The following is a 17,254-nucleotide window of genomic DNA, read 5'->3' as shown; positions in this document are numbered from 1 at the left end:
GTCTCTCTTTTCTTCTCACTTCCTAGGGTAACGTCGTCGGGTACTTGACTTCACATGGAGCTCCATGCTTGTTTGAAGGTTGGTGTAATGGGTCCCTGAACCCTAGCAAAGCGGCTCACCCCTCATCTCTCTTTTCTCATCTTCTAGGATAACGTCATTGGGACAACCGACCTTACATAGATCTCTACGCATTTTCAAGGACGGTGCAATGATTGCCCAAATCCTAGCAAGATGGCTCTAATACACTACAGTTTCCTTTCAACACAACTACAGTATCATTTCGATATAACTACAGTTTCATTGGACAATATACACTCAAATATGTGAAATTGTTATTCAGTTTCATTTTATCACTGCAATTTCCTTTCAACACAACTACATTTTCATTTTGATATAACTACAATTTCATTTGATAAAATAAAAACAAATGTGAGGCAATATCATTTGAGATGAACTGTAATTTCATTTGCGGAGCTCCGTTAATATGTGACGACAACCATTTCTTTATTTAAAGAAACGATGTCATTTTTGGACCGTGGTCCACAAAGCTTTGTGGACCATGATTCACGATATAACAACTGCTCTTAGGCAATTTATTATGTGGACCTAGGTCCACATTGCAAGGTAGACTCGAGTTCAAAATACACAATTTAATTACATACTGAATGTTCACAATTTATATACTGAATGATCACAATTTACATACTAAATGTTCAAAATTCAAATTGTGAACATTCAGTATGTAAATGGATACGGGTCCACCCAACGTGAAGCCGGGTCCATGATGTAACTATTGGTTACATTAGCGGTCTACCTACCATCAAGTTCATGAGTTAATACATCACCTAATAAATTTTATTTTTTATTTTTTTTTTTTAAAAAAACCTATGTAGTCATACATGTGAAGTTGAACAACTTTTTAAGTATATCTCACAATGAAAAGTGACGCTTAGATTCATTTTGACTAGAAATTTACGTACACTATAATAACACAAATTTGTTACATCAGTTTTTAACAAAATTGATATAGTTAATTTCACTACGCCCATTTTATATTAAATGTAAAAAATAAATAAGTTATACTAGGCATATTATTATTTTCATCCTATTTTCTATTCAATCTAAATAACCAGTATATATACTTTAAAAAATATAAGTAACATTTTTAAAAAAATAAAAATAAAAAGAAAAAAGTGTCAAATACGCCACTAAACTTGTACACAATGCGCAATTGTACACGTGGTCAGAAAGAAGCAATTTTCACTCTTTAAACACAATATCCATAAATAAATTTTTTTAAATAATGAATTTTATGAGACTAATGAATTTGTTGTCCTCAGATTCACAGGAATTTTTGCTTTGCTCAACAACAGGCAATTAGAGGTATATATATTACTTCCATGGTGGAATCTCCATTTCATACCTAAAAAAGAAAAGCATTATTTCTTCGATGGAGCTAGTGCATGCATGTTCTTTAATTTAATTCTTCAAGAAGCTGAAGCTGCAACTGCACAGATGGGTTTGACAGGTAATGGTGGTTAAGGTTGGTCGGCACCTATTAATTAACTACCAATAAGCTTATTCTTTCTGATGATGATTGCTTACTCATCATTGAATTGAAGCAGTAATTAAAATAGTTTTTTTTTTTATATATATATATGTATAATTTGATATTATGACATTATATTTAAAGGAAATTTGGAAGTAACTTATAAAAAAAATGTTATTTGTACAATTTTTAGTCTTTAATGGCCTAATTGCATAATTGTTTTTTGTGAAATGGTCCAATTACAAAATTTGTACAAATTCAGTGGCCTATTTAAAACTTTTTCCAAATAAAAAAAAATGCACACCTTAATCTTCTCTGTAGATAAGAGCTAGAGGATAAGTATGAGTTCGATTACAGTATTGAGATATATCATTCCAAAAAGGCAAAAGAGACCCCATCATACCTTCAATAATTTAAACTTTATTACTTCGGAATGACGAGAATTATGTTCGGACCATTCGATCTTCTTTTCAGAATTTTAAATGAAGTGTTTGATAAATAGCTGTTACTTGATTGAGTTAGCGGGTGTGACTAGTTGATAACATTAGCTGATTGTAAAAAATTATTTGGTAAACTAGCGGTTAGTTTGTTAGTTGATAGCTGATTACATGCAAAATGATTTTCTCAAAAAATTATTGAAAAAGCTGATTTGAACAACTTTTTGAATTTTAATATTTTGGAATAATAAACTGTTATAAAAAATGTTAATTAATTAAAAATTTATTTAACTAAATTAAATAATTAATAGTGATCAAATAAGTCAAAATTATATGATAAGGTATGTATATTACCAAAATGCATGGACCAAACTCTATTTTTACTCATGCAAGCAGGCTAAAAGCTGGCACAGAATCACAGATTAAAGATTATAGATTTTCAATTTTAGGAAAATTCTACATCAAGTGTAACGACAATATAGGTTGGTACAAGAGAAGATTCTCATACTCATTATTATTCTCATAATTACTCCCATACTTATTATTTGTTAAAGAGTTTTAGTAATATGTCTGCAATTATTTGGTTGATGACCTCATAATCAAGTGGTGTGTAGTGACTTTTCTGAATGGGAGGTTATGAGATTGAGGCCGATTAATAATACTCAAAAACAATCTTTGCAATTATTAGATATAATTAAATATTTTCACTCTGTCTATTTTAAGAAAAAGATGTTGAAAAAAGATTCATTACTTTCTTTTTTTATAAATATATTTTATATTTAATAAATTTATATTATTTCGCTTATATTATTAACATAAAATTTCTAATATACTTAATTTTACTAAGGCTGTGTTTAGAAATCAAGAAAATGACTTCTAGAAAATGTTTTATGAAAAATGAGTCATTTTTCTGAAAATATTTTCTTTCTCAGTGTTTGGTTGCATTCCTGAAAAATGTCTTGGGTGTGTTTGATTCATTTTTTGGAAAATAAGCAGAACTGCTGTTGTTGTTGTTGTTGTTAAAACTTGCCCACAATCTACACCTTGTAGTCAAACCTAGTCCAAAATCCCTACCTAGTTTTTCCCCTGCAGCAGACCAGCAATGGTGAAGCGGAGATAGACGACGGTAGCTACGGGGTTATTTCGTGTGGAGATCGACGACTGGCTATGAAACAAAGGTGGCTTACGTTCAAGCTTGACGATGGCAGTAGCTATGGGGGGGGGGGGGCAATGCTGGCTGTTGATGATGGTGGTGATGGGTGTGGTGACGTCGGCTGACGAATGACGATGACCTGGTTGCTGGTGACGAACAACGATTGATGGTGGCGGCTGGTAGCGATGGCGACGACGGTTGTCTGGCAAGTTAAGGTTAGGTAGAAGAAGGTATGGAAAATGACTTCCCCAAGTGTTTTTTCATTGACCGGAAGTGTTTTTCCATTGACTTCCATTTTTCATGCTCTCTCAATTATTGGAAACCCGCAAAATGATTTTCAAAAATTTTGAAAAATAATTTTGAAAAATTATTTTTTGGGTTTCCAAACACAACCTAAATATATAATCAGAATACCGGCACTTGTGTTAATCAGAATAAATTGAGATTTTTATGGTATCGATACCATAAAAAATCTCAATTTATTCTGATTAAGCTTGAGTGGTACTTTTTTTTTTTTTTTTTTTTTTTGAAAGAAAAGCTTGAGTGGTACTTGTTCCTTGGAATGTTGTGTTTTCATAATAGTTGATGTTAATCACTGCAAAAAAGTTAATTATATAGGTCATGTTTGGTAAATAATCAGCCTGTCAACTAATTTTGGCTTATTTGATCACTATTAGTTGTTTGGTTAATAAGCTTTTTGTAACTCTAAAATACTAAAATTCAAAAGGCCGGCTACTTAAAGCAGCCTTTTCAATTAGCTTTTTGAGAAAAAAAAATTATACCAAACAGCTATCAGCTAACAGCTAATCTATCAAACAACTTTTTACAATCAGCTAATGTTATTAACAAATCGTACCTTCTAACCCAAACAGCCAACCCAATCAGCCAACAGCCATTTACCAAACAAGGCTATATTTAAAATTGACAATCAAGTCAATCAACCCTCAAAAGGATAAAAAGTTTTTCAATACCAAAAGTAGTTATATAAAGTAGATATATAAGCATCAATCATAAGAGCAAACCTCCCCCATTCAAATTCAAAATGATTTTCTTTTGCAAAAATAAAAAATAAAAAAATTATTGAACTTATGTAAAAATAAAGGAAAAAATAAAATAATTTTCAGGATGGCTGTCAGCTAGCAAGCATGCATCTGCGGGGGCTTTTGATGAGCACACCGCGCACCAATTTTTTTTCTTTTATGCCTACAAAATATTCAAAATTATACAAATTCATTTTTATCGATTTCTCCTCACTTCTCTCTCATTTACCTCACCAACTAACTCACAACAAACCTCTAATGAGTCTGCTCTAAAGCATTTGAACCATAAAACTAAGATTATATGCATCCTTAAAATGCTGTCACTTTTAAAAAGTTAGTCATATTGGCTACATTATTTTATTGTATTTGAAATTCAACATTTTTTTCTCTACATCATTACAATTCTAACTTATACTCAATAGAAATAAAATTTCACTTCATTAAAAAATAATTTAATAAAGAGGCTTCACAGAACAAATTGTGTCATATTTTTACCATTCTTACAATACACCTAAATTATATATATATATATATATATATATATATATATATATATATATATATATATATATATATAATATGAAAATAGACTAATTATTGATGTGTAAATAGCCCTCGTGCATGATGCATGTTTATAAATTTTTACATTGTATGGAGGGGCAACTCGGGAGACTAAACTGAGAGTTGGACATCCCTGACAGGGATTCTAATATTAGGGATTCCATGTTGATCGTCCTTCAACAAAGCTATTATATTACCCGGAGGTTTGGTACATTTATAAATTTGACGATTATAATGATTCAATGGCCTAATAAGAATACTGATCCTAAAAATATTGATCCCTATAAATAGAAATTGATATGTGTTCAGTGTTTTTGAGAGAATACTGATCCTAAAAATATTGATCCCTATAAATAGAAATTGATATGTGTTTAGTGTTTTTGAGGACTACTGACTCTATTACAATGTAGTATCTGTTCATAGCTACTTTCTCAACCTACCGGGACACCGAATGCCACTAGACCACAAGGTAATTATAAAAATATCATAAATATTTTATTTTTAATAATAAAAATTCTTTACAATGAACATTACATCTAATCTATGCCACTAGTAAATAAAAGCAGGCATATCTGTGTGAATGACTGTACAAGGCATTAAAGACCTAAAGCATGCATGTAATATAAAGTAAAGTTTCGACTTTCCAAATAAAAGAGTTGTGGTACATAAAACTCATTTTCATTCAATAATAGAGTTGGGCAAGGGTGATGGAGTTGGGTGCAATCCTTTAATATGTAAATTAAACTTCAGTAATGACTAGATTGGTACATTTTCAATATAATTCATTTGTTTCATTCATGTTTCTGGTTTGATTAGCTAGACTTGACTAGAGTTATTTAAAATTCAATTTTTCATAATATTAAATTTAGTAATAGTGTATAAAATTTATATATTTAAAAACTATTGTATATTATAAAAGTTTTTATTAAACACACACAATTATTTAATTTAAAAGTTATAACAAAATACTAAAAAAAAAAAAGCAAACATAAAAGAGTTTCTTACATCAATGATATAGCAGAATAGTACGTAAACTGAACAAATAAAATGAATCATGTAATTATGGAATAAATACAGATTATAATTAATTGTAAGTCTCGGCATTAATGAGCAACTGATTTATTATTATTTATGATATACATTGATTCGTAGTCAATTATTAAAAGCAAAAACTTGTGTGAGACCGTCTCACCGTGAGACGGGTCGGATCATCATGAGGTAAATGTAACACTTATACGCACAAATGTCATACTTATATGCTCAAATGTAATACTAATTAGGAATAAAAATTTTGTTACTTATAAGGGTAAATGTAATATTTTATAGGAAAATATAATACTTTTACATTTCGATTTAAAAGTATTACATTTTTCCTCAAAAGTATTATATTTTCTCTTATAAGTAAGGAAAAATTGTCAACATTACTTATTATGAAAAATGTAACACTTTTTCTCTTATAAGTAACAAAAATTGTATTCCTAATTAGTATTATATTTGAGCATATAAGTATAATATTTGCACATATAAGTGTGACATTTGCATGGTGTTTCGACCCGACCCGACCCGACCCGTCTCACGAATAAGGATCCGTGAGACGGTCTCACACAAGTGTGACCCATTATTAAAAAGTGTTATATTTGATTTTGTTTAAAAAAAATAGATAGATGAGATTATAATCTTTCAATTAATGGGAAATTTTTATAACTAAGGGTTTTTTTTTTTTTTTTTTTTTTTTGACTTGTTTCAATTCATAGTAGTTGCCTTATTCTTCTTCCCTCCTTTGTCTCTGGATCTAGGGATGAAGGATGCTGTTTTTTGGTCTCCAAATCCGAAGGCATCGCAATGAGTCGAGCAGCAATAATGTGATAGCGATGGCGGAAACGATGGTTAACATAGCCAAGGTTTGAAGTTGGAAGCAAGGTAAGGTTGAAGGGTTTGAAATAAAGTATTATGAAAAATAATACCCCTATCCCATTTTATATCTTACTTACTATTCATTGATTAAATTAATTCTTTCTTCTTTGTTTATTTTCTTTAATATTTTTTACTTATTTTTAAATTTGATTTTTTTGTGTGTTTAATATTACTTTTAGTGTAGTTTCTAAATATATAAATATTGTATACTAATACTAAACTTAATATTATGAAAAATTAGATTAAACATAACTTCAGTCAAGTCTCGATAACCGAACTAGACACATAAAATTGGACGGAGGGAGTATATAATTTTATTATAATCTCAAATTGATGGATAAATCGTAAATGGACCCGTGGCAGATCAACATGGACGGAATCTGATTCAAGCATCGGGGATGACCTGAAAATCGAACTTGGTCGACCTCGGGCTTAGCGAGCATAGCTTCGGCTGAGCCCAACTGGCCCAAGCTTTGCCGTATCATGGCCGACACCTCTGCGGGATCATCTTGGTCGACCCCACCGCGGGGTCATCTTGGCCAACCCTCCGCGGGGTCATCTTGGCCAACCCTCCGCAGGGTCATCTTGGCTAACCCCTCTTCGGGGTCATCTTGGTCTACCCCTCCGCGGAGTCATCTTGGCCAACCCTCCGCGGGGTGATCTTGGTCGACCCCTTCGTGGGGTCATCTTTGCCGACCCCTCCGCGGGGTCATCTTGGCCAACCCTCCACGGGGTCATCTCGGACGAGTCTCGTACTTGGCCGAGGCTTGGGGCATTCGGTTGACGCGGTGTTTTTAGCATCAGACGCTATTTAACGTTGTTGCAACCACCCACCTTCTTTTCGGGGGGGGGGGTGGTGGTGGTTAGGGCTGAAAGATGGTATAAAAACATTCCTCTATGTCTCATTAAGGCACATCTTGTGCTGAGAACACACTTGCCTTGTTATTACACGAATCTCTCTTCGTAATAGCATTGTATTGGCTTTAATACAAGAATTATCTCCGTGATTATCCATTTTCTCCTTTCATTACAACATTCCTAGTTTAATTTTACCTTGACAATTCTTTTAATCTTATCGGGTTTATTAATTCGAGCCACCGGATTATTAAAATCCATCATTGGTACTTTCATTGAGAGCCGACGTCAGGCTCGAGTGTGCTATATCCCTACCTAGCTATGACAAGGTCATGGTTTAAATCCCGTAATTCTCATAATTCTCGTGGTACCCGTACTCCATCCTATGCCAACGACGCCAACGGGATCACGAGTCAGCAAACACTCCCCGTGAGGTCGGCAGGAGACCCCAGGGATCAAATCAACAATAATCGCCAAGGTCGACCAACCCCACCTCCACCTCCACCCCTGACCTCGGGTTTCCAAGAGGGGGTTGCCGTGCTTCGGCAAGCTACCGCATTGTTGACTTAGCTTGTAGATGGGCTCTAAGGGAGCCTCTCGGCTCTTTCGCTCGGCCCCGACCCTCCAAGGCGTAAGGATGGTCCAAGCACTCGCCGACTCCGTACACCCGAGCCCCACCTCGACGGAGAGGTCAATTTGTCTCGGCTAACAGCAAGGCTTTTACGTCAGGAGCCTCGCGCTCCGCCGCAATAAGAAGATGCCTGGCAAGTGAAGCACTCTGGTGAGACTCGTGGCCGACCATCAAGCTCCCGTCGTGATGAGGTAGAGAAATTGCAAAGACGGATGGATGAGCTCCAGCGCAAGATAGAAACACGAGATAGGTCACCGGAACCCTAAGATGTATTGACCACCCCATTCACGAAGGAAATCATGGACGAGCCTTTGTCGAGGGATTTCCGATTCCCAACCATCAAGGCCTTCACGGGGTCAGCCGACCCCCGGGCTCATCTCAATCGGTATCGGGCTGCTATAATGATGACGGGGGCAAGCGATACCGTCATGTGTTGGGGATTCTTCGCGACCCTCAACGACCAATCACAAGATTGGTTCGCATCTCTACCCGAGGAGTTCATCTCCATCTACTGGCCCGAACTGGCCTTTCTGGCACCATCAGTATTAAGCTTTATGAATCCTTGACGCGGAGGGAACCAACAGACCCAAACTTGTTTCCCTAGCAGGAGACCTTGATTTTTGAGTAAAAGCTTCTATGCCTCTATAGCCTCGCATGTCGCATGCCTCATAATTTCTCTAGCTGTTGATGACACATTATTGAAGACGAGGTTGTTCCTGGCTTTCCATAAGATCTATAGTAGAAGTGAAAATAGAATTCACCACCTGCTCTTTGTCGGTCCTCGCGTACTGCCCGAACTACTCTCTTCGATCCAATTCACCAGTGGCATATGAGAGCTAGCGTTGAACCCAGATAGAACAGGTGGTCCAACGTCTCCTCATCCTCGTCGCATCTTGGGCAGTCTCCTTGATATGTCAATCTATGTCTCTTTCGTTCTGAGTTGACAAAAAGTCCATTAGTGATGATATTCCATATGAAAATGTTTACCTGCTCTATGCATTTGATGTTCCAGATCCAGCCGTAGCCCCCCTCTTCTGTCTGATGACCTACAATGAGTGAGAAAGCAGATTTGACAGAAAACAAACTTGTACCTGTGAAAGGCTACGAGAGGGAGTCTTGATGGTTGGTTGTGATTGGAATTGGAATATCCCTTATAGTACTAAGAATATTACTAGGAAGAAATCCTTCCAAGGCCTCTATGTCCTAGATTTTATTCCGAGTTATAAAATGACTGACATTCATTTGAGTACTATTGCTTGACACATTCACGTTAGGGGCCATTGCAAGGGGGCTATCTCCTACCCACTAGTTGTGCCAAAAATTAATCGATGAGCCGGTGCCTAGTTTCCATTTCACCCCATTCTCGAGAATATTTTTACCTTTCATGATGCTACGCCAACCCCAGGAGCTATTATTCCCAATATTTGCATTAAAAATATCTCCATCTTTAATGTACTTATCCTTAATAACCTTAACCCACAACTTATCCTCGTTGGTAAGGACTTGCCAAGATATCTTAGTGAGGAAAGCTAGGTTGAAGTCACTAGCTTTTCTAAGCCCCAACCCCGCTCATCTCGAGGTTTACACACCACGGACCAACTCACGATATGAATTTTTCTGGTGTCTTCGGAATGCCCCCAAAGGAAGTTTTTGCAAATTTTATCAATGTCTTTGCAAATACTAGTCGGAAGAGCCATAGACTACATAGTGTATCCTGGAATCGTAGCCAAGGAAGCCTGGACCAGGACTTTAATTTCTACCCGCCATACTCAGGGAACTAGTTTTCTACGTAGCTAGCTTTTTTCTCATTTTAACAATAGCATAATTGAACATATATCTTTGGAAACCCTTTTATTAATCATGGGAATCCCAAGATAAGAATCCAGATGAGAGGAGATCGATATGACCATCTTGCCCGCAATGCGTCTCTTTAAACGATTGTTCAAGGCACATGATGTGGCTAGGATTCGAAGGGACAGGATGTGGCTGATTGACACTTGCTTCAGAACTTGCGCTAAAATTGCTTCCAAGTACAGATGTCTGATGTTGTGAGTTTTAGTGTGAGTGAATGTTTGATGGAAGGTGTTAAAACGAAGAGTCAAGACTCCCCGAGTGTCGTGTCTCTCAAGGATGACAAATTGGAGCGAATTAGTGTTGGCATTTAGGAGGTTGAAAGGCAAGAGTTGCAAGAATCGTTGGGAGATGTTTTGTTCGTGGATGGTTATGTGAATAGTTTTGAAGGTAAGATTGAAATAGAAAATACAAAACGGAAAAGAAGGGGATGCATGCCGATGCTAAGCCAAATGATTGATTATCGTAGGTAGCTTGGAAATGGATTTCGGGATTGAACTAGGGAGTCATGGTATTTATACCGAGTGGCGTCACACTCAGACTCTCAATCCTCATTCGGTTGAAGAATTTTATCGAACACCTTGCCTACCACTCCTCTTGGACCTCGTCCTTTCAAACTAAGGGCGGAGATGTGGGTGAGTTGGGCTCGTAAGAGGCTGCTATCGCGCACTCTCTCACTTCCACTTGGTTCACTAACTATTCCGGCCGAAATAGAAGCGAAGCATGAAAAACTTCAACCACACAAGACTAAACTCACTTCATCATTTTCACATTCATATGACAAAATTCAAGCATCAATCATAGGATCTAACATGGGGCACACACACCCCTCAACTAATCTACTCAAGCATTATCAAATTAAAGATCAACAAAGAAAAAATAACCAAAATAATAGATTAAAGTTGCAATCTTTAAAGAACAAAAGTTTTAGCAATATACCTAGAGATCTATGGATCTACTCCATCTTCCTTTCATCCTTCATCTTGCTTCTTCAATCTATGGAAAATCTATCTATCTAATCTACTCTAAAGAAAAGAAAAAGGATTTCCCCCAAGAGGGGAGAAAACCCTAAGAAAACTGATCTAAAGGAAATTGGGGCTCCTCTGAAAAACCTATAAAGGCCATATATATAGCCTCCGAAATCTCGCCCTAATTATTTCCGCGCTGTGTCGCGTCCACGCGTGTCACCACGCGTGTGGGCGTGCGTGGTGAAGTTTGCTTCTGTTATCTTCTTCTATGTTGTAGCTCTCGACGATACGGTTCCATAGCCACCTGCCTCGCCTCATTCGGACATTCCTAGCTCCGGTTACGTCCAATTTACTGAAGTGTCGCCGAAATGCCCTGCGAAATTTAAGATTTGTGCAAATTATATTGAAACACACATGATTAGTCCCTATACCTATATGCAATGAAATTATCCTATCTTAGTATGTTTTTAGGCCTAATGGACATCTAACATAGCATATTTCACACCTAAATGACCCCTAAAACACGACTACTTTTGGCACTTATTAAAGTTTTCACACTTTAACTTTGCTTGTCCTCAAGCAATTCACAATTAAACGCTAATCATTTAAGTGCCAAAGGTAGCTATGTTACTCAATCAATTAACCGGTCTATTAACTCTAGTGTGTAGCCAATGGAGTGGGTGAAATAACGCACATTATCTACACAGAATGGTAACCACATGCCATACACTCTAAGAATATACAAACGAAGCAAACCCCTAAGGTCTCATTTGGACAATGCAACACACACACCCTTCATACAACCAAGCATGCAATCCAAGTTAAATTCACCTTAGATTTTACAAAGGCCTTTAAGCCGAGCCCCCTAGTGGGAACGATGTGCACACCTCAACCAATACTTTTCAACTAAATGCCAAAGCCCAACGAGTAAAAATAAGTGAGGGTAGGGGCATGGACCGCTCATCGCCATGGCTTGGGCGATCTCTCTTTCTTCTCAACCCCCTCAGATTTCATTCTCGGGCGACCTGACTTCACATGGAGCTCCATGCTTTTTCGAAGGTCAATGCAATGGGTGCCCGAATCCAAGCGGGGCGGCTCACCTCCTCTCAATTTTCTCATCTCCTAGAATCTCTTTGGGATAACCGACTTCACGTGGATCTCCACGCTTGTTTGAAGACGGTGCAATGGTTGCCCCATATCCTAGCAAGATGGCTATCCTCGGATCTTATCTCTAGGAGTGGCCAAACATTTTTCTTAAGCCTTTTTTTCAAACTTTCACCATTTCAACCCCTCATGCCTTTTACTTGGGAATCGGGATTTACTCACATTTCTCACCAAAGGCTCACCTTTTACCCCATGCCCTACCAGGATTAGTTTAATTCCGGGCTTCGCTTTCACTTATCTTTCTAAAATTAAGGGGTTCACACTCCCACTTCGAGAGATCATTGACTAAGGTCTAAGCAAAGTAAGAGGTGAATATCATGTAGGCATACAAGAATTTAAAGCTCATTTGGTCTAACCAATTGCTTGGTAAAGAATGGGTACTTCCCATGGATATTCAAAGAGAATTTTTTTTTTTATTTTTGGCATATGATTAACATTCTCCCTAGATAACGTGAACAATGACACACTCTCTAGATATCAAACACACCCATAAGACAAGACCAATAAATCAATCCAGCAAACAAGGCAATTAAAGCACAACGTGCGTCCTTTCTACACTTTAAAACAAACATCGTCTTCGATGTTGCCTTGAGGATCAAGTGGAACAAAGGAACACAGCCATTCAAAATCAACCAAACCCTTTCCACACTTTAGAAGTGTTTCCGGGGGTGTGGGGTGTCAACAATATAGCATTTTGTGGGTGCAAAATCGCATGTGTTTATCAAGTATGCAAGGAACACGTATAACAATTCAATTTTCACACTTTAGAATTGAAAAACGAGGCATGAAAAGGTAAAAGGCACACTTTAGAATTGAAAAACGAGGCATGAAAAGGTAAAAGGGACACTTTAGAATTGAAAAACGAGGCATGAAAAGGTAAAAGGGATAAGAGGTTTACAACCAACGAGGCATGAAAAGGTAAAAGGGATAAGAGGTTTACAACCAAGTAAGCATCCCTTCATTTCCACACTTTAAGCTTCTAGCATCTCTTTTGCCTTCATTTTCCAAGCTACATGAAACAATGTTAGCGCAAGAAGACAACCAATTGACGTGCGATGGTCTGACAAAAGTCCTTTTATTCCTAATGAAAGTATAAATCCGAAAACAAGGTAAGTAATTAAAACCAAAGCAATTAAGAAAGATATGTAAATCAAGATAGGAGATGATTTTTGGCACGGCCAAACCTTGGAGACTCATAAAATTGGATGAAAAGAAAATAATGCAAGAAAACTGGTCAAGACCTGTCCACGCTGACTTATCAGCACTGGAAAGATTCCACTCCTGTCACCACGCGTGTGGGCAACGTGGACAACAGTGCTGATCACTTTCTTCATCTCCCGGCTTTTGCCTTCCACTTTTGATCCGGTTTAGCTCAATTTGTCATGGCTTAGCACCAAAATCACCTGCAATGTTAGCTCAAGCAAGGCTATTCTAAAAAGAAAATTGCTAATAACAAAGGAAAAGAAAAAGTAAACAAGAAATAAAGTTCTAACATCTAATTAAGGATAACGTTGGGATTGCCTCCCAAGTGCGCCATGGTTTAAGGTCTCCTGGCCAAACGTGGTGTGCTCTATCCTTCGAAGCACACTGATTTTGGGACCTTTACCAAGTGTCCCGTGAACTTTAGATTCAAGGTATGCCCGAAGATGGGAAACATCCTTGAATTTGGAAACTAAGGAGAGGAAAATAAAATTCAACGATAAGTAAGCTTGGGGTATTATTTCAAGGTGTTCAAAGATAATATACCCCTTTTCTTCTTTCTCCTTATAGGTTCCTACCCCTGCAACCTTTTCCTTAAAGACTCCCCAATATAAACACTCTCCACCTTCTATCCTATCTAGAGCAATTTCTCCCGACACAACTTCTACTGGATTGTCAAGGGTGACAACTCTCTTTCCTTGATCCTGCTTCTCTTCTACGATTTCTAAGAAATTCTCATCTTCTAATACAGGATCATCATACACATAAAACTCACTTTCACAAGAATAAAAAGATTGGATATCATCCTCACTCCCCAAATTATCATCACACAGTTGTAAGGAATCACACTCCCATGAGCAAAAAGAAACTTTATCACATTCATCAAGATTATCATGAATTGTAAAGGAGTCATCCTCACAAATATTATAAGAACCTTCAATAAGAGTTTGAGGGAAAGTTTTACCCCGTGTGGGTTCTTTGTTTTCCCACACAATTTCAATGTGATCCTCGTCCTCACTCTCAATCTCTTCCCATTGTGGTATGTTCAACTCGAAAGTCGAAACTTCTTGAAGTACCGGGGCATCAAGTTCTTCTTGTTCTTCTACACTCACCTTTTCATTTTTAGCCTTTCTTTCCATCTCGCCTTCACTTTGCGGATAGGTTTCCATTGTCGGGTTAGTTCCCATGAAATGGTCATCAACTTGTGGTAGCATTTTCTTCATGAACTCCTCCGACATTGATAGCATTCTAGTCTCAATTTCGTCCAGCGGAAGTCCTTATTCGCGAAGAGTGACAAGATTCTTCTTCAATTCACTTCTAATCTCATTTCTTAGGTTGATGGTATCCTCCTTGGCCATTTGTATGAATGTTTCTAATTTGTTCTTCAAGATTTGAATTTCATCATCGACCAGTGGAAGGTACTCACAATGTTTGTCTCTCGTAGGGCATTGGTTGAGTGAAATTTTGCACAAAAGGTGGTGTTTTATAAAGGTATTTTTCATTTTGTTGTGGTGGGGGTAGATAACTAGGATTAGTGTAAGAATGAGAATACCAATTCTTCTCAAGGTTATGATTTGGTGGAGGGTCATAGTGGAATGGAGGTTTAACGGTTGAAGGGATTATGGTCTTTAATGCCGGTTCACAATTTGGATCTATCTCCTTCATGACTTGAATAAGTTGGTTGTTAATCCTCTCAGCTATAGAACTCAATGATTCCTCTCCATCTCGAAATGTGGGTATCTCAATTCTTTCATGGTTAAGCGTAGATGAGGTAGCATATGAATATGATTCTTGGGTATAATCAAAGTAAGTATTCGGGTGTGAATATGGTGGTGGTGGGTACAAATAAGGACTTGGATAATAATATGGGTAAGGTTCATAGGGTTGGGGTGGAATATTTGTTGTATATGGTCTTCCATGGTATGGGTAACCATGGGAATACGGATAAGCACTCATTGGTAAGCTTCAAGTGATTGATGGTAGACAATTTCCTGCACAAAGCTTAGCCAACAACAATTTCTTTGCAACTAGAAGTAGTTGCAAGTGAGCAATAAAATATTCAAAGCAAATAAGCTCACTTCTTCAATCAAGTAACAAAAATAAGAAAATAAAACAAACAAAAAGAAAGCAATTCAAGAACTCTTAAAAATCTACTTCAAAAATGTCAACACAATTCAAAACCGTTTGCCATCCCCGGCAACGGCACCATTTTGATGTTGTGACTTTTAGTGTGAGTGAATGTGTGATGGAAGGTGTTAAAACGAAGAGTCAAGACTCCCCGAGTGTCGTGTCTCTCAAGGATGATAAATTGGAGCGAATTAGTGTTGGCATTTAGGATGTTGAAAGGCAAGAGTTGCAAGAATCGTTGGGAGATGTTTTGTTCATGGATGGTTGTGTGAATAGTTTTGAAGGTAAGATTGAAATAGAAAATACAAAAGGGAAAAGAAGGGGATGCATGCCGATGCTAAGCCAAATGATTGATTATCGTAGGTAGCTTGGAAATGGGTTTCGGGATTGAACTAGGGAGTCATGGTATTTATACCGAGTGGCGTTACACTCAGACTCTCAATCCTCATTCGGTTGAGGCATTTTATCGAACACCTTGCCTACCACTCCTCTTGGACCTCGTCCTTTCGAACTAAGGGCGGAAATGTGGGTGAGTTGGGCTCGTAAGAGGCCGCTATCGCGCACTCTGTCACTTCCATTCGGTTCACTAACTATTCCGGCTGAAATAGAAGCGAAGCATGAAAAACTTCAACCACACAAGACTAAACCCATTTCATCATTTTCACATTCATATGACAAAATTCAAGCATCAATCATAGGATCTAACATGGGGCACACACACCCCTCAACTAATCTACTCAAGCATTATCAAATTAAAGATCAACAAAGCAAAAATAACCAAAATAATAGATTAAAGTTGCAATCTTTAAAGAACAAAAGTTTTAGCAATATACCTAGAGATCTATGGATCTACTCCATCTTCCTTTCATCCTTCATCTTGCTTCTTCAATCTATGGAAAATCTATCTATCTAATCTACTCTAAAGAAAAGAAAAAGGATTTCCCCCAAGAGGGGAGAAAACCCTAAGAAAACTGATCTAAAGGAAATTGGGGCTCCTCTGAAAAACCTATAAAGGCCATATATATAGCCTCCGAAATCTCGCCCTAATTATTTCTGCGCTATGTCGCGTCCACGCGCGTCACCACGCGTGTGAGCGTGCGTGGGTGCATTCCAGTACGCAACCACGCGTGTCACCACGCGTGTGGGCGTGCGTGGTGAAGTTTTCTTCTGTTATCTTCTTCTATGTTGTAGCTCTCGACGATACGGTTCCATAGCCACCTGCCTCGCCTCATTCGGACATTCCTAGCTCTGGTTACGTCCGTTTTATTGAAGTGTCGCCGGAATGCCCTACGAAATTTAAGATTTGTGCAAATTATATTGAAACACACATGATTAGTCCCTAAACCTATATGCAATGAAATTATCCTATCTTAGTATGTTTTTAGGCCTAATGGACATCTAACATAGCATATTTCACACCTAAATGACCCCTAAAACACGACTACTTTTGGCACTTATCAATGTCCATCCTTGGTTGTCGCTAGAACTGCTTCCTAGTACAGATGTCCATCCTTGGCTGGCGCCAGAACTGCTTCCCCCCTCCCCTCCTACTGGAGCCATCATGTTCTCCTGGTCAAAGATATACCAAAAGATTGGTAAAAAAAGACCCCCCGTCCAAGCTGCCTAAAGAGTTACAAGAGAGATTTTCTAACAAGCATGGATTGAACTCTTTCAAAAAATAAATTCAAATCCAACCCTAGATAACAAAGAAAAAGTAGTAAATAATAATAATCAGAAAATCAAAGAGCCCTAGTCTTACCGAAATCGGATTTCCTTTGCGTGCCATATGCACTTAGACTTCACT

This window comes from Ipomoea triloba, chromosome 2, assembly GCF_003576645.1.
Source record: "Ipomoea triloba cultivar NCNSP0323 chromosome 2, ASM357664v1".
NCBI lineage: Eukaryota > Viridiplantae > Streptophyta > Magnoliopsida > Solanales > Convolvulaceae > Ipomoea > Ipomoea triloba.
Note: the sequence above shows the minus strand (reverse complement) of the source record.